This window comes from Hibiscus syriacus, unplaced genomic scaffold (assembly GCF_006381635.1).
Source record: "Hibiscus syriacus cultivar Baekdansim isolate YM2019G1 unplaced genomic scaffold, ASM638163v2 tig00111678_pilon, whole genome shotgun sequence".
NCBI classification, from domain to species: Eukaryota; Viridiplantae; Streptophyta; class Magnoliopsida; order Malvales; family Malvaceae; genus Hibiscus; species Hibiscus syriacus.
This window is the reverse complement of record NW_024063153.1, coordinates 141,855-162,062: the sequence shown is the minus strand read 5'-3', so window position 1 is coordinate 162,062 and position 20,208 is coordinate 141,855. Positions and strand designations below refer to the sequence as shown.

At 34.7% G+C, this 20,208-nt stretch overlaps 2 pseudogenes; both read left to right on the top strand.

Moving 5' to 3' along the window:
* Positions 1-521: 521 nt before the first annotated feature.
* Positions 522-20,208, top strand: part of LOC120167471 — a 28,342-nt pseudogene continuing 8,655 nt past the window's right edge.
* On the top strand, positions 14,976-19,896 carry LOC120167437 (annotated as a pseudogene).

The following is a 20,208-nucleotide window of genomic DNA, read 5'->3' as shown; positions in this document are numbered from 1 at the left end:
AGTTCATAATTTTCAGAAAGAATCCCCAGAGAGCAACAGAAAAAAATCTCATCTTTTTGAAGAAAAACACATCAAAACCCCGTTGTTTTTCAGAGAAAAAAGATTCCAATTTTGCTGCTTTTTTCCTCCCCATCCCTTCGTGTTGAATCACAAGACATATCTAGTCGTTTCAAGGTAAGAAATAGAGGGGGGAAATGAATATCAACCCAAATTCATTTCATTGTATTTGTAACGTTTTAATGCTAATTAAGGTCATTGGTTAATGATTTTGTGGGGGTCTCTCAAATTTATGTTACAATTTGGTTCTTTCTAACAGAAAAAAAGGTTGCTTTTTTATGGGCCAAGGGGTCTCCAAAGTCTGTTCTTTTGTGCTTTATACATTGTTGACTCTTATGCACACACTCCCAGTTCTCTGTTTGGTTACTGAGAAAAAGTCAGAGAAAATCAAAGGAAAATCCTTTCGTCGTTGAGAACTACCATCCCTAAATTTGACGGTGCGCTGCTTTTCAGGGTTCCTCGATATGGAAGGTGATGTGTTTTCAGGGTTCAGCAATGGAACTCAGCTAGACCCCGGAGTTTACACACATTTCAGAAGAATTTCGTGCAAGTCCAAGACATTCTAGACCAAAACAGGCTGCTAATCAACGAGATCAACCAGAACCACGAGTCGAAAATCCCCGACAACTTGAGCCGAAACGTGGGGCTAATCAAAGAGTTAAACAACAACATCAGACGGGCAGTGGATCTCTATGCCGATCTCTCGAGCTCTTTCACAAGATCAATGGAGGCTTCATATGAAGGTGATGATTCATCGGCTGGACATTCAAGTCCGATGGCAAAGCTACCAGTCAAAAGAGAATCAGATTCGGGTAAATCTGCAGAATCCCGTAGTCAAACATTCCTTGAAATTTACTTTTGTAATCATGTATTACCATTGTTATGTGGATTTGTTGTCTAATAAATGAGTAGAGTATAGTAGCCATAGGGGGTTTACCTTATCTGTACTTTGCAAGCTCAATTATTGTTTAATGTGTTAAACTGTCATTAAAGGCAATTTTGAAGCATTTTCAGTTCCATCCAATATATATATATATATATATATATATTGTTTCATTTATTGAAATTGAGGGAGTTGATCTGCCTTTGATGGGAACTTTCAACAACCCCACTTTATCATTCTTTTTTGTCCCCATGTTTTGTCAAAAAAAGATTCCATAGTTTGCAGTGAAGGGATATACTGTTTTTAATAGCAAAAACACAGATTGCAGGTTTGTTTTTTTATGTTTCATGATTTTATCTGTACTAAACTCGAACATAATTTGAACTCGGACTATCAAATGATGGCTCTTCCTTCAATCCAGAAAGGGTGAATTTTAAATCGTTTAATCATTGTAAGCCCAAACTTGTATGTTGCACATCAACATTATTAGCTCTGTGTATTTGGTGGAAACTTAGTGAAATGTTATTCGCTCAATTCTGCAATGATCATTGAGAATTATTATTTGCCCCTTTAGTCCTACAACTTGATAACTTTTACCAATTTAATCCCTAAACTTGGATTTCGTCTCACCTTCTAGTCCCTACAGAACTAAAGTTCAAGGATCAAGTGTATTAAGCTTGGAGAAAGTAAGTGCTGATACTAGATAAGATTCTACCCGAGGTAGTTTAAAAGAAAGCCTGCGTCCAATGATTACTTGATTTTCTCCTTTTCTTCTTCTTTTTAGTCATTACAGTTTTCATTTCTCCCTCTTCCATCCACAAACACTTTTGTTGGTGGACCCTTCAGCTTTTGTTTAATTTTCTTCTACCCCAAGAAACCACATATGTGTGGATGATCCATGTCACTGTTTTGCTGTAATTAGCTAGTTTTCTTGGTTTAAACATGATAGTGTGTATCGTGTTAATCATGTTTAGATATTACATCGTTCTTGTATTGATCAAATGATAGAGATTACCTTAATATTTATCCCAATGCTTTGATTAGTTGATCAATAATTCGAATACCAATAATTAATTCAAAAAAAATTGCAGATTTTCCTATTGACCTTAAATCCATTTTCTAGCCAATCTAATAAGGCAAATGTAAATACCCTTTTTCTTTTCAAAGAGGTTCCGGCATGTTTAAGTTTAGGAAAAACTATCTCATTACTCACTAAACTTTAGTTCATGTATCGATATTGTTTCTAAACTTTTGACATTGATTTTTTTATTGGATAGTAAATCACTAATGGTACGATGATGTGGTTGCTTCTTCTTCTTCTTTTAATCGTCAAATCATATAATCGTTGTTGTTAGTTAATTTTTTTTCCATAATCTGTTGAATTTGTGGCAATATCAATACCAAAATGTTTGCATCTCACCCATTTTTATTCTCTTAGGGTTGATTTTCTACGGAACTTGCTCAAAATTGATGAAAATCAATCTAAAAGTTTGACATTCTAATGTTTCTATCTCTTTCGACGATCATTTGATGATGTTAGTTTTGTAGATGTTTCTCTCATCAAAAAGAATGTTTCTTATTGTTTATTTTTTTAACAAACACTCAAAAACTCTCAAATTCGAGAAAATCCCAACCAAAAAATAATATATATTATTTAATTTTGTGAATTTTAAAGAGGTTTGGGGGAAAATCAAAATAAATAAACGGATAGAAGATGATGAGATGAATTTGTTGTTGTCTTGAATGGTCACAAACACATCAGAAAGTGACAGCTTACGATGTCAATTGAAAACAATGAAAATATCACTAATTCTTGGGGATGATGAATCAAAGTACAAAAATCTTTTGTTTTTCACGTTAGCACCAAACGTCATGTTAGACAATTGTTGTTGACTTAAACAATTCAAAAAAAAAAAGAATGAATGAATGAATGAGCGTAAAAATGTATTGTTACAATTGAAGGTATTTAAATTTTAGTAGAAAAATAAATACACATAATAAAATTTAGTAACTAACACAATAATTAAATCTTAAATTTAAATTGGAAAAAAGTCATACAAGTAAAGAAATATTGCATACATTGCTTTTTTGTTTAAAATGTTAGATCAAATATAGACATTGACAATAAATTTTTTAAAAAGATGGATAAAAATATGGTTTATGACAGCTCGGACAAAATCACAAAATATTATCTGATCAGATGGAATTTAAATCATAATCTTTACAACTCTTACTACATATATTTTAATCAGCTCCTTTGCACTTTCTTCATTTGGATTGACATAAACATAAGAATGACGCCTTCAGCTTTCGGCCGTGTTTTAAATTTGGGCTTTTAGATGAGTGGCTACCAGATAGGAATAACAGTTCTGGTCAGGTTAGATTTTTGGTTAATTTGATGATTCAAACCCAGTTTAACTCTACCATCATACTCTCTGCACTGACAATAGGAGAATATTTTAATTTTGTCCTAAGTCCTTATCTTGCTGACCAAGGCATCATACACCAAAGTTCTTGTCCTGACACCCCTCAACAAAACGGGATCTCCGAAAGGAAAAATCTTCATCTCCTTGTTGTGGCTCGAGCACTAATGTTCACCATGGGTGTCCCAAAATATTTGTGGGGAGAAATTGTACTCACAGCCTGCTATCTCATAAACCGAGTACCATCAAAGGTTCTAAACTTCCAAACACCTATTACTATCTTTCAAAAGGTTTTCCCTTATTTTGTGTTCCTAATCTTCCAACCAAAATCTTTGGTTGCAAAGCTTTTGTCCACAATCACCAACCAAATCAGTCCAAACTTGATCCTTGAGCCCACACTTGTGCTTTCATTGGTTATTCTTCAACACAAAAAGGCTATAAGTGTTAATCACCTACCTTATGTTGAATGTTTATCTATCGGGATGTTACATTTTTTTAGAATGAACCATACTCCGCAGCAACTCATCTTCAGGGGGATACTCTCAATGAAAATGAGACCCTTAACACCCTCCTCATTATATCTCTTGATCCTACCACCACTGTCACCAATAGGCCTACAAATCAGGGTGTTATTGTAGTTCCATATTTAGAAATTGGTTCCCCTATGCAACAAGAAATAAGTATGATCAATGATCAACAGCCACCCGGTCCAAAGAGACAGCAAGAACAAGCTCCAGAACTACGAACTTATTTTAGACGACGACATTCTCCTAAAATCGAGACATCAGTGCCAATTTCATCCCCAACCAAGAACTATACTGAAATAGAAGTCTCACCTCTATCGACATCCATCTACCTTCCAATTGCAGTTCGAAAGGGCAAAAGAAGTTGCACTTAACACCATATTTCCCAGTTTTTATCCTAAGGAAACTTATATAATTCTTATAAAACTTTTGTGTCTAATGTTGATTTATAGAAACACCAAAAAATATAGAAGAGGCTCTCAATCTGCTGAGTGGAGGAAAACTGTGATGGAAGAAATGAGGGCTCTCAAGGCAAATGAAACTTGGGAAGTCTCATATCTATCTAGTGGGAAGAAGACAATAAGATGTAAATGGATCTTTAGTACAAAGTTTAAACCTGATGGCAGTATTGACCGACACTAGGTTCGACTCGTTGCTAAGGGTTTCACCCAAACCTATGGCCTAGACTACGATGAGATGTTCGAACCGGTTGCCAAGATAAACACCATTTGAGTTCTTCTATTCCTAGTTGTCAACATGGATTGGCCTTTGGCTCAATTGGATGTAAAAAATACATTCCTCAATGAGAGTTAAATGAGGAAGTATACATGGATTTCCCACCCGAGTTTAAGAAAGCGAGGGCCAAGTATGCAAGTTGAAGAAGTCCTTGTATGAGCTGAAGTAGTCTCCAAGGGCGTGGTTCAGACGATTTGTCAAAGCTATGATTAATAGGAGCTACACTCAGGGGCAGGCAGACCATACCATATTTTACAAGCATTCGAAAGGTGGGAAATTGCATCCTCGTTGATTATGTGGATGATATAATATTAACAGGGGATTATTCAAGCGAAATTAAAAGTCTAAAAGAATTTCTTAGTGCAGAATTTGAACTTAAGGACTTGGGGAACCTTAAGTACTTCCTTGGAATGAAATAACAAGGTCTAAAACAAGTATTTGCCTCTCCCAAAGAAAGTATATTATTGATTTATTATCTGAAGTTGGTTGTTGGGGTGTTGTTGAAAACATTTTGATGTTTCGATATAACAAATTAATTGTTAATTAATTTTAAGATTTATATTGAATTATATATTCGATTAAATTATTCGAATATGAAAATTATTACTCCAAGTTTTTCAAAAGTCTATTTTAATCCTTACTCAAGTGTAAAATTAAGTTTCAATCTTAAAATATTTTTGAAACAATTTTTACAAAGTATTTCAAGCCATATTCGAGCCAAAAATAAAAAATATTTAGTATGATATCGATACCCCCTATAGGGTACCGATACCCCTGTAAACATTTTGGTTCCGAGAAATAACAGAATGCTCGAATGGTATCGATACCCCCATGCAATGGTATTGATACCCCTCATATGGTACTGATACCCTAAGGCATATAACGGTCAAAATATTTGAATTTTACACTACAGGTACCGATACACTATGAAGGGGTATCGATACCCCTCACGCTCTAAGCTGTTTTATTAATTGTTTTCACACTTAAACGGATCCATTGACTCCACTAATCATCCCCAACGTTCAGAATCAATTGAAGGAGTATTTAAGCAAGTTCTGAAGCCTTTGATCAAAAAGAAATCATAGAGAAACAAGAGAGAAAGCATCAAACACCAAGTTTGTGCAATTCAAGCCAATTTTCCTTTCAATATTCTTTTTGCTTTCAAGAACACAATTTGTGCTCATTTGTAATCATCTTTGAGTGTTCTTATCTTGTTCTATAATTGTGCAAACATTTTACCTTGTGAGGTTTTTCTTGTAAGTTTGCAAAATTTGTGTATTTATCTTTGGAAGAGAGTGTGCTCAAGAATTGGGGTATAATTCTTGAGGGAGTTGTAAGGTTACTCTTTGTCCTCAAAAGAAAGAGCAAATTAGTGAATTTGTTGGAAAATCCTTAGTGTGGATAGCTAAGGTAGTGGACGTAGACTTTGGTTGAGAAAGTCGAACCATTATAAATCGTTGTGCAAATTACTTTCAATTTTCTACAAAAGCTTCCACCAAATTTTTAATTGCCAATTCACCCCCTCTTGGCCTATTCCATCAATCGATTAACTCAACAATTGATATCAGAACCTCACTCATTTGAAGGTTTAATCACCTTTTAAGTCGATTCGGGAAGAGTTACATCAATTTTCAAAGTCATCAATGGTCGGTACTTAAACTCCGACATCAATCTCGATTCATTGCCCGTCAACAAGTCTCTTTTCTTCAATGAAGCTAATTATGCTTATTGGAAGAATAGGATGATGTATTTCATTCAAGCAAGTGACATGGGAGCATAGAATATCATAGAAGATGGATACATCAAACCCTCCACTCACCCGAGGTTGTGGAGTGAAGGAGAGACAAGAATGTTCCAGCTCAACTCCAAAGCTATACATATTATCTTTTGTGCTCTTGGACCGAATGAATATGGGAGAGTTTCATCTTGCACAACCGCCAAGGAGATATGGGACAAACTACAAGTCACTCATGAAGGCACAAAAGAGGTAAAAGAATCTAAAATTAGTCTTCTAACTCGTAGCTATAAAAATTTCAGGATGAAACCAGATGAAGATGTCAAAACTATGACGAATAGATTATCCACGATTGTCAATAGTCTCAAATCATATGGAGAAATCATTCCAAATGACAAGCTTGAAAGGAAGTTAGTTTACTCTCTTCCAAAAGCTTGGCAATCAAAGAAGAACGACGATCATCGAGGCTAAGAACTTGAAATCCTTGACCCTCGATGAACTTATTGGCTCTCTCCTCACGTATGAAATGATGCTTAAAGAAGAGGAAGACCTTGAGAAAAGAGACGAGCCAAAGAAGGAGACGGAGAAGAAGAAGAACATGGGAGTTGCTCTCAAATCAACAAAAGATGAGAGTGACTCGGATAAAGATAATGATGACGAGGAAATGACATTGTTTGCCAAACGGTTTAGAAAAATGATGAGGCCTAATCGAGGAAGAAAATTCAAACGAAATGAAGGCTTCAAAAATGAACCAAAAGAGAAGAACCCGATCATTTGCTATGAATGTAAAAAACCGGGGCATGTCAAATATGATTGCCCACAATTTAAGAAGAAGGGTCAATCAAAGAGTAAGTACAAGGCTCACGTGGCTATATAGAGCGATGAAGAAGGTTCCGATGAAGAGGAACAAGAAGTAGCAAACTTGTGTTTGATGGCATTCAGGGAAGATTCTAAGGTAACCTCTAACTCATTTGATTTAGATGATTTATCTTATGATGAGTTATTAGAGGAATATACCGGGTTGGCTTCGGACTATGAGAAATTGTTTTTAAAATATAAAAATGATATTTTGAAATTGAAAAATGAAAAGAATCTCATATCCAAGACCAACAACGATCTTGAAAGTAAAATCAGTTATTTGCAAATCAAACTAGAAGAGTTTGAAAAGAAAATTTGAATTTGCAAAATTTACTTTCAAAGGTCAATGATGATCATCAAAATAAAATTAATGATCTTAAAGCTTCTTTCGATAAAGTTGGATCAAAACGTTTTGAAAAAGGAGAAAATTCAAAAACCAAATTTGTTAGAAAAAGTTTTAGAAACTACAATCATAGAGGTCCCCAAAGAACCTCTAATGGAAAAATCGTTAGAAGTATATGGGTTCCTAAAGGACTTATTACTACTAAAGATAAGGATATCCTACACAAATGGATACCTAATGGGACTAGGTTTTTGGAAACTAATGAATATGGACCCAAAAGAATTTGGGTACCAAAAATAAAAAATTAATCTATGTTTGTAGGAAAATGAGCATTGCTATAAGGCACGAAAAAAAATTCAAACTCATGGTACCTTGATAATGGATGCTCAAGACACATGACCAGAGACAAAAGCTGATTCATAGAGCTTAACACAAAAAATGGAGGAGAAGTGACTTTTGGTGATAATTCAAAAGGTCACATTGAAGGTATAGGTACAATAGGTAATACCTCTTCCATACAAATTAAAAATGTTTTATATGTGAATGGATTAAAGCATATTCTTTTGAGTATTAGTCAATTATGTGATAAGGGATTCAATGTCATGTTTAAAACTAATGGTTGTAAAGTTATTGACATTGCATCTAATCGGATTATGCTTGTTGGTCATAGAATAGGAAACATTTACATGGTGCATTTAGATTCCATAAATATGACTAATTTATGCCTAGTTGCTAAGGATGAGCATGATAGTTGGTTATGGCATAGGAGACTAGGACATGCTAGTATGAGTGTGTTGCAATGGCTTATTCAAGGATATTTAGTTCGAGGGTTGCCTAAACTAAAATTTGATAATGATAAAATATATGATGCTTGTGCTAAAGGAAAACAAAAGTGAATTTCTTTTAAATCCATTAATGACGTATCCACTAGTATAATATTACAATTGATCCATTTAGATCTTTTTGGGCCATCTAGAACTACTAGCTTGGGTAGAAAACAATATGTATTTGTCTTGGTAGATGACTATTCTAGATATACTTGGGTTCTATTCTTAAGTACTAAAGATGAAGTATTAGAAAAATTTATCAAGTTTTCAAAAGTAATCCAAACAAAAAAAAGTTACTCTATAACTAGTGTTAGGAGTGATCATGGAACTGAATTTGAAAATCTTGGATTTACTGAGTTTTGTAATTCTAATGGTATTAGCCATAATTTTTCAGCACCTAGAACCCCTCAATAAAATGGAGTTGTTGAGAGGAAAAATCGAACTTTAGAAGAAATGGCTAGAACCATGCTTTGTGAAAATAATTTGCCAAAATATTTTTGGGCGAAAGCCACAAATACCGCTTGTTATGTTATTAATCGAGTAATGATTAGGCCTATTTTGAAGAAAACTCCATATGAACTTTTTTAAAATAAAAAGCCTAACATTAGCTATTTTCATCCTTTTGGATGTAAATGTTTTGTTTTAAACAACGGTAAATACAATCTTGGCAAATTTGATGCTAAAAGTGATGAAGGAATTTTTCTAGGTTATTCCTTAAATTCTAAAGCTTATCGAGTATTTAATAAAAGAACTTTAATTGTAGAAGAGTCTATACATGTTGTTTTCGATGATAATCTCCTTCCAAGGAAGGATTCTTGTGTGAATGATGATGTAGGCATTATAAATACAAATGACATTGGAGAACCATCATCAAAAGAAGAAAAGAAAAATGAGGAAACTCATGATCCTCTCAATAATCCAACCATTGAAGAAAGGGTAGTATCTTACCCAAGAGAGTACAACTATGTAAAGGATGGTGAGATTATAGGTGATCCATTCAAAGGGGTAACAACTCGATCTTCTCTTAGAAATATTTATAATTATGTTGCATTTATCTCATGCATATAGCCTAAGAATATTAAAGAAGCATTAAATGATGAACATTGGATTATGGCTATGTAAGAAGAGTTAAATCAATTTGAGAGAAGTAAAGCATGGACATTAGTTGAAAGGCCTAGTAATAAATCTAATGTAGGTACTAGATGGGTATTTAGGAATAAGCTTGATGAGAGTGGTAATATAGTGAGAAACAAGGCTAGACTTGTTGCTCAAGGGTATACTCAAGAAGAGGGTATAGACTATGATGAAACATATGCTCATGTAGCTAGGATGGAAGCAATTAGAATGTTATTAGCATTTGCATGTTTTCATGAATTTAAATTATATCAAATGGATGTTAAAAGTACATTTTTAAATGGTTTTATAAACGAAAAAGTGTATGTGGAACAACCTCTGGTTTTGAAGATTTAAAATTCTCAAATCATGTTCTTAAATTGACAAAAGCGCTTTATGGTTTAAAACAAGCTCCTAGAGCTTGGTATGAAAGATTGTCAAACTTTTTAATTGAAAAATGTTTTTCAAAAGGGAAGGTTGACACTACATTGTTTTTAAAGCATAAATGTAAAGATTTATTAGTAGTTAAAATTTATGTTGATGATATAATATTTGGTTATACTAATGATGTTCTTTGCCAAGAATTTTCTAAGCTAATGCAAAGTGAATTTGAGATAAGCATGATGGGGGAGCTCTCATTTTTCTTGGGACTCCAAATCAAGCAAAGAAAAGATGGCATCTTCATCAATCAAGCTAAGTATGTCAAAGATATGCTCAAGAAGTTTGGACTGGAAAATGGGAAACCTCATGACACTCCAATGAGCTCATCAACAAAGCTTGACATAGATGAAGAGGTAAATGTGTAGATGTTAAATTATATAGGCCAATGATTGGCTCTTTTATTTATCTAACTTCAAGTAGACTGGACATTATGTTTAGCGTTTACTTATGTGCTAGATTTAAATCATGCCCTAAGGAATCACATTTACTAGCTGTTAAGAGAATCTTTAGATACCTTAAGGACACTCCTAGTTTAGGACTTTGGTATCCTAGAGACTCTAGCTTTAGCTGCATGTATTTTCTAATGAGGATTATGGAGGATGCAAATTAGATAGGAAAAGCACCTCTGGTACTTGCCAATTCATTGGAAATATGTTGATTTCTTGGTTTTCAAAGAAACAAAATTGTGTTGCATTATCTACCACTGAAGCATAATACATTTCAGTTGGTAGTTGTTGTGCACAAGTTTTATGGATGAAACAACAACTTTTTGATTATGGAATTGAAGTAGGTACCATTCCTATCAAGTGTGACAATACTAGTGCTATTTGTCTCACTAAAAATCCCATCCAATACTCTAAACTAAGCACATTGAAATAAGACATCACTTCATTAGAGACCATGTCGCTAAGGAAGATGTAGTTCTAGAATTTGTTGATACTTTGCACCAATTAGCGGATATCTTTACAAAACCTTTAGACAAAGGAAGATTTTGGACACTTAGGAGAGAATTATGTTTAACTGACCTATCTTCACTTAGTGTTTAAAATAATTTTAGCACTTTTAAGAATAAATGAAAAATTCTTATAATAATAATTTTTTATTGTATTCTTTGCTATTAATTAGGGGGAGTTTATGTTATTTGGTGAAAATTAAATTTATGTTCAAATGTAGCTAAAGGATTAATTTGATTGATTGAACATGATTAATTTTCAATATATGAGTTGTCAATACCACTATAACTAACTAATTTAGCATTTTGAGTGTTTAAAACGGATTTTTAACATTTTTGTGCATAGAGTATCGATACCCCTTAGATTGGTATCGATACCCCCTTTGAATATGTATCGATACCCCTTCAATAGGTATCGATACCATCCTTGAATGGGTATCGATACCCCCTGATGGTACTGATACCCTCCACGGGGTCTGTTTTTAAACAACCCAAAAACCTCATTCTCTCAAACTCTCTCTTCTCTAGTTGCCACCGTGCTCTCTCTCTCTCCATCACTACATTGCTTCAAAACATCAAATTTTAGTCGAAATTCGGTTACATATCACTCCCAATCCTGCTTCAATCATTAATCTATGCAAACAACATCAAATTTCACTCAATCCAAAATTTTTAAGGTATTTTTCAAAAACTTCTATTTTATCAAATTTTGAACTTAGGACTAGTTTGAATTAGTTCTAGGTTGAAATAATTATCGGGCATTGATCACATGTTATTTCTAAACTAGATTCTACAACTAATTTCATCAAAAACACAATATTTTTCAAAAATAAAAATTTCAAAATTTCGAAATATTTTTTTTATTTTCGAAAATCATGGGTTTAATTGATGTTTTTGATTCAATTATGTTGTTTTCATGAAAATCATACGTATTATAATTCTCAAACATTATTTTCAAAATAGTTTTCCAAAACTTTGCCCATTAGGATTGCTTTAGAGAACCTTTGAAATATTGAGGACTCATTTGAGTTTTGGGATTGATATATTTGCATACATGTGTTTTCAAAATTGCAGGTTATCCATTTATTCCGATTTCCTAAGTCATGTCTAACAAATGCCCTAGGTCATCCTCTAGTCGTTCTAATCGACCTCAAAACCCACCTCCAAATCCAAACCCTCCAATTCCTCCTCAAATTCCTGATTTCCTTATGACTATAGGTAATTCGTGCTTTAATGAACCTGGACGTAGGCAAGATCTCTACTATAGGCATTCTCATTACTTTGAGTCATACAAAATTTGCGAAGAACGCATCCTGTCCCTTCAAGCTATGGTAGATATCTACCTACCCTATTAGATTGGAAATTTGATAAACTCTGTCAACTCGAACCAATTGTTTACCAACAACTCGTTCGAATTTTCTATTCCAATACCGTTTGCGTTCAAAATCGAGAACAAACCGCAACCATAGGGATCCAATCCTATCTTCTAGGTCAATTTATTCACATTGATTCTCTGTATATAGCTAATGCTTTTGGCTTAGATGATAATGGTTTATACGATGAAAAATAAATTGTAGGTTCTCGTTACAAGGTTAGATCGAGTGTGAGTATCTTAGATCATCACGATCGATTTCTTCATCTTATGATCTCTTGGTGGTTTAGACCATCCGGAGGAAAATACTCAACTCTTAGAGCCTTAGATTTGTTGTGGATACATTGTATCCAGAATAATATGAAAATTAACCTTCCTCATATCATCTTTTCGGTTCTCGTTAACACTGTGAATCTCGTTCCTAATAAGAAAACTTGTCCAAGTCTAGTTTACGGTTATCTACTGAGTAATTTGTTTTAAAAAGCCGAGCTTAGGGTACAACTTGATGTAGTCATACCTCTCAAAAACCAAATTAATATTCTTTCCTTAACGAGATCGGGATGGATAAAGGATAAGGAAACTGGTGAATGGGTTCGATCCTCTGCAAAAACTCCGGGAGCTAGTTCTTCACGAGCTCCACCGGGAGCGGACGACGATCCAGAGCTTCAACAACTAATGCAAGATATTGACGAAGCTGGTGACGAGCCGAAGCAGCCTGAAGAACCAACACCACAAGAGGATCAAGTGCCTCCATATTTCCGTTCGTTTTTGGAGACATTTGATCTACGTTTTGCTTCTATTGATTCCCATTTAACTGCAAATAACGAAGCGGTGAATCGTCGCTTAGATACTTTGGAAGCTCGTCAAATGGAGTTTCAAAGAGAAATGCTTGGACGTATGGATGTCTTACTCTTGAGATGCAAGCACGATTTCCTCCTCTTCCTGATCCTTTATGGACGAGTAGACCTTGCTTGGTTTTTGTTTTGGATCAACTTAGAACTTTCACTGTTAAAACATTTTGAATGTTTTTGGATTGATGGATGATTGAATTTGTTTGGATTGTTTTACTTTGAGTTTGCTTGGATTTATGTTTGGTTTTTTGAACTTATTATATATATATTTGGTTTGGTTTTAACATTCATTTTAAGCTTAATGTTTATTATTTTTTGCATTATTTACATATTAGTTGCATTATGACCAATTTTCATTGCACATTTGTTTATGAATATTGATTATGGAACTAATGGCTAATCTTTCTCTTGATTTTTATCTTAGCAACTTAAGCTTTATTTAATCAATTGGCAAAATCTTGTTTTCTAAACCTTTTTGAGTCATCTTTTTTATTTAACAAAATGGGGGAGAAATGTTAGAGTAAGTTGAAGTAATTTTCAAATTTTTCAAACTTGATTTCCAAAATTATTTTCAAATTAGAAAATCTTAAAATTTACTAAAAATGTTTTGTTATATCAAAAAGGGGGAGATTGTTGATGTTTCGATATAACAAATTAAGTGTTAATTAATTTTAAGATTTTATATTGAATTATATATTCGATTAAATTATTCGAATGTGAAAATTATTACTCCAAGTTTTTCAAAAGTCTATTTCAATCCTTACACAAGTGTAAAATTAAGTTTCAATCTTAAAATATTTTTGAAACAATTTTTACAAAGTATTTCGAGCCATATTCGATCCAAAAATAAAAATTATTTAGTATGGTACCGATACCCCCTATAGGGTACTGATACCCCTGTAAACATTTTGGTTCCGAGAAATAACAGAATGCTCGAATGGTACTGATACCCCTCATAGGTATCGATACCCCTCAGATGGTACTGATACCCTAAGGCATATAACGGTAGAAATATTTGAATTTTACACTACAGGTATCGATACCTTATGAAGGGGTATCGATACCCTATGAAGGGGCACCGATACCCCCATGCTCTAAGCTGTTTTAATAATTGTTTTCACACTTAAACGGCTCCATTGACTCCACTAATCATCCCCAACGTTCAGAATCAATTGAAGGAGTATTTAAGCAAGTTCTGAAGCCTTTGATCAAAAAGAAATCATAGAGAAACAAGAGAGAAAGCATCAAACACCAAGTTTGTGCAATTCAAGCCAATTTTCCTTTCAATATTCTTTTTGCTTTCAAGAACACAATTTGTGCTCATTTGTAATCATCTTGGAGTGTTCTTATCTTGTTCTAGAATTGTGCAAATATTTTACCTTGTGAGGTTTTTCTTGTAAGTTTGCAAAATTTGTGTATTTATCTTTGGAAGAGAGTGTGCTCAAGAATTGGGGTATAATTCTTGAGGGAGTTGTAAGGTTACTCTTTGTCCTCAAAAGAAAGAGCAAATTAGTGAATTTGTTGGAAAATCCTTAGCATGGATAGCTAAGGTAGTGGACGTAGACTTTGGTTGAGAAAGTCGAACCACTATAAATCACTGTGCAAATTACTTTCAATTTTCTACAAAAGCTTCCACCAAATTTTTAATTGCCAATTCACCCCCCTCTTGGTCTATTTCATCGATCGATTAACTCAACAGGTGTAAACCAGCCAAAACTCCTATGGAATTTAATCTTAAATTGGGAACTGATAGAGATGGAGAAAAAGTCGACAGGGGGAGATATCAACAACTAGTAGGAAGACTCATATATCTCACACCCGTCCAGACATAACCTTTAGTGTGAGTGTTATCAGCCAGTACATGCATGCCTCAAGAGAGAAGCACCTGGAAGTTGCTTACAGAATTTTAAAGTATCTAAAGGGGACCCTTGGTAAAGGCCTACACTTCAAGAAAACTGACAATCGAAGTGTGGAAATTTACACTGATGAAGACTGGGCAGGGTCTGTTAATGACAGACGTTCTACAAGCAGTATTGTAGTTATGTGTGGGGAAATCTTGTGACGTGGAGAAGCAAAAAGCAGTCTGTTGTAGCACGCAATATCACAAAGGTAGAGTATCGAGCACTATCCCATGGCATATGCGAAGGAATTTGGATACAATGATTAATGGGAGAACTAAAAGTACTCTACACTAGACCTATAAAGATGTATTATGACAACCAAGCAGTTGTCAGCATATCTCATAACCCAGTTCACCACAATCGCACCAAACATGTAGAAATAGATCGCCACTTCATCAAGGAAAAAATTAACTCAAGAGAAGTGTGCATCACCTACGTACCTACCAAACAACAAGTTGTAGACTTGCTAACTAAAAGCTTGAGCAAAAACGTATTCGAGGAGCTTATTGGCAAGATGGGTTTGATAAATATCTACACTCCAACTTGAGGGGGAGTGTTAGAATCCCTCAAATTAAGGACATAATACTTACCTTAGTCCTAGGAGTGACCTTGAATAGTAAGATCAAATCTTAGTCTCTAATTCTTAGGAAGTTACTGAATTTTAGGGATTATTTCCTTATTTGTACTTAGTTCTTCTTATAAAGGCTGTAAATTAATTAATAAAAAGTAACAATCTTCTTTTTAAGTTAGTTCAGATTGTTGGCTTTGTGTCGAGTTTTGCTGTGTCAGATTTATTCTCACAAGATGAACAGTTGCATGTTACTTTTGTCATATTTTTTTAGATACTTTAATCTTCTGAATGATTAATATTTGCCAGGTTTGTCACAATCTGAGAACACAGAGGCTGATACTGAAAAATTAAACACACAACTTAAGGTACTCATAATTCTCATTGCGCTTTACTTCTTAACTTTAATTCAGTGGATTAATGTTTGCTTATCATATTTGCATGTAAAGCATTGCTTAGGGCTTAATCCTCTCTAATTTTTTCTTGAAGGCTTATTTTTCAGTTTGAGGGAGTTTATGTTAATAATCTACTCATGGGTTTTGATGCTTGAGGAGGGCTGAATTCTTATCCTTTTGGAATTTGATGAACTTAGATCTTGAAAAGATAATTATCTAGTTGTTAAAAGTGAAAACTACTGCATATTCTAACATGTCTTTTAGGAGGGATGATATCTACTACACATTAAGCACGTGATTGATATGAAGTCAATTGTTTTAGCATTAATTGAACTATTAATTGTCTTGTATCCCTCTTGGCCTTAATATTTTATATGATACTTTGGAAAAATGTTGCACAGAGTAAAACATTAAGGCAGGATCTGTTTAGCGTGTCTACCTCCTGATCATGCTTCTGCTTATATGAATGTAGATTGCCACTTCTCTGAAAAGCATAATTTATTCCTGAGAAGCTCCACTCTTAAATTCATTTATAGGAAATTGTTCCTTCCAGGGCACAATGCTCGAGTGATGATCACGTTACTCAACCTGGGAGTGTTTGGGTGTGCTTAAAGCCTCTAGATGGGTCAATACAAATTGGATCATCAACTTCTTCTGGTTGTATCAGTTCACAACCTTATTTTTCCAAGTTGAAGGGTGAAATATTCTTGGATAATTTATCAATTAAAGAACTTCATGAAGTTTTTAAGGCAACATTTGGGCGAGACACTGCTGTTAAGGACAAGTTGTGGCTTAAAAGGATTGCCATGGGATTGACTAATTCTTGTGATGTTTCAGCTACAACTTTTGTAATTAAAGACAATAAATTGGTGAAAATGATAAGGAAGATAGTTCTACTAACAATGTGAATCTTGCTACCAGGAAAGTATACTCAACAGTTGCAGTTGAATACAATGGGGACTTGCTCGATAGCCTTAGTAGTCAAATTGATGAGCATCAAACTATTTCAGCGGCGAGATCAGGAAATAATGTTGTGGAAAATAATTTTGCAAATGAAGATCTTGCTGCAGAACAGAGAGCTGCAAAAAGGGTCCGGAAGCCAACAAAGCGGTATATTGAAGAACTTTTTGAAGCAGAGTCCAAAGAATACAGTGGCAGGTTAATTTTTTTTATAGGAAGTGGATGCCTCATTAAAACCCCCTCATAATTAACGGAACACCAATCGGTGTTCCTTAATCAGTGGAAGAAGGAAAAGAGTTCCTCAAAATTCATTAATAATAAAAGATTACATAAAGTTTAAACCAAATAATCCCATTACAATAACAACCCTTAACACACCAAACAACATCCAGTGAACATTTTTTAATCTTGCCCATGCTAGTTCTCATGCCACCCACTTGAAGGTGGCTGATGCCCATACCATTTTGTTCCATCCCACTTGCAGCTGGATTCCCCATCACCCATGCCCTGCTGCTCCACGAGCACACAAAACAACAGCCGAGCAAACCCATTCCCTGCCCATACCTTGCTGCCAAATACACATCTACCAACAGCTCTAAAAGAATAACCAGACAAAAAGCCAAAGTATGGCCCAAAATAAAACACAATACAACTCTAAAGAAGCCAAATAAAACAGCTGACACAAACCATATAAACCAAATTCAAACACTACAGCCATAAGCTTGCACACGATAAAAATCGACCAAAACAAACTCCGAAAAAAAATTATCCGCCAATCAACCACTAAATACTCAACTTGACACCAGAGACCATCTGAACCTCCAACTCCAAACTCAAAAATCATAATCGAGTCCCTGAAAACTATTCACTACAAATTGTTTCTTTCAATCATTCCACAACTATAATGTTCCAAAATCAGAAACACTCGTGATCCTTCAAGATCAGACAAATCTTCCTCTCTATTCACCTTACTCTGATTAATCTTGTTGCGGCAGTCTCTAGATGTCCATTGGGGAGCCGAATAATTATCTTGAAATATTTGTATGGAGCTGTAATTATTGTTTCTCCCATTCTTTGCTCTACGTTTCTGCCTGGCCTCACCCTTGGATCTTTTGAATTCACAATTATTTGAATGTCCCACATTAATTACATCCTCCCCACCTTTGACTCTACCTGACCATCCAACATGGGGAAATCTATTAAATAATCCTTCATTCCCTCATAAGCATGTGCAGTCTCACAACTAATCCTTCTGTCATTTTCTGTCTCTCTCTCCGCGTGGTCCAGCACTTCCTCGTGTTCCACTACTTCCTCAAATTTTGTTTGTACCATCTCCTGATCAGCAACAATATTCCTCAGTCCCATAATTAATTCCTCCCCTATGTTCCTTTACTCCTCATCCTCACCTGATAAGTTGTTGCCCCTAGTTATGTTCCCCATACAACATAATAGACTATCTTCTTCCTCATAACACCGCTCGGATATCTTCTCCTTCGATGAGTCCACGCTTCTTCCTGCTTCCTCAGCACATTCCTCCATGTCGGAAGGCTTAACTGGCAAGTCACCAACAAGTTCCCCCACCGTGGAAACAGTGGCAGGTTAATTGTTTCACCTAAAAACATTGGGATTAGACCCTTGCCTTCAAATTCTCATGCTAGGCATGCTAGAAATTTGTCGTCAGAGGGAGAACGATTATCACGAGGTTGGATTCTCTTGGTGGATTTGGGATTCAGGTTCCATGTGTTTATTGGGTACGAAGAAGCCGACCGAGGAAGAATGTTACTGCACTTTTGGTATGTGAAAAAGATATACCAGTCTTCTATCTCAGCAATATGATCTTGGCTTTAAGTATCCAGGTCTCTTAATTTGATATTTTCTTTTGAAAAGAACATATATTCCCTGCTAGCTTTCATGATCTTCTAGGAAGTTTGCATGTGCCTTGCAGCTCTAGTTTGTTTGTTACTATATTCATCAGTATTCTTTTCTAACCTGAGCATTTTCAACTTGGTAGATAACAATTTGGATACATCTTTTATTGAAATGATGTTCACCTATTGGAATCCATTACATGTGTTACTTGTCTTTCGTTGATGGTAAATGTTGTGGTATTGATGCTACCCGAACTGCATTCTACAGAAATTCCATCCCAGTGGCATGGGCATGACAACTATGTTTATAAAGAGGGGTCTTGATGTCCATGGCTCTCAGAAGGGAAATGAGAGTATGAACAAAGTTTTGGAAGCCAAATCTACTCCCAAGCAAACTCCTCAACAGGTTAAAAAGAAAGTGATAGCTATAACATGAACCATGTTACACCTTGTTCCTTTCTTTACTTGATTGAATCTGAACTCTATTTTTAAATATTATGTTTCTAAGTTCAGTTTGTAGTTGAATCAAATAAAGAGAAGTCATCAGCTGATATAGGGCAGAATATGGAGTTAAAATATGTAGATCATCGAGAGATACTTCAGATGATAGTGTTGTTATTGTGTCAACTGCTAAAGGGGGAATTAGAAGGAAACATAACCGAGCTTGGACTCTTTCTGAGGTTATGAAGCTAGTTGAGGGTGTGTCTATGTATGGAGCTGGTCGATGGTCTGAGATTAAAAAGCTTACCTTTGCATCCTATTCGTATAGAACCTCTGTTGATCTCAAGGTATGCATAGGGTATCTTTGTCGGTAAATAAATGGTTAAGAAAAATTCAACTTCGTTGTTTGGTTAAACATAAGAATCTGTTATGACTCTGGGAAGAATAATTTTTGCTGATAAATGTTATTTTGCAGGACAATTGCTTAAAGCTAGCTTTGCCCAAACACCAACGGACGAAGGGGTGAGATTTCATCTTTTCTTTTTTAATGGATTTTTGCATACAAAATATTTAACTTGAATCATCCCCTTTATACATTTGGTTTTTTTTATTGATTCTGCTGTATGCTGATTGTAACTCCTGATATAGTTGAAAGTTGTAACTTCAATATATATATATATATATATATATATATGCATAATCCTCTTACATAAAGTAAAACTCTTTAGTTTTACACAAATTTAAGAGCATTAGATGAGTGGAAACATATGGTTGAGATTAAAAGTAAGAAATGCGAAGATATTTACTGGGAAAAAAATAAAGACTCAATCTCAGCCATCTATTTTCACTCATCTGACGGTCCCAAATCTGTGTAAAACTAAAGATTTTTACATTGTATAAGTGGATTCTAACATATATATATATATAGAGGGGGGTTAGTATCCACTTACACAATGTAAAA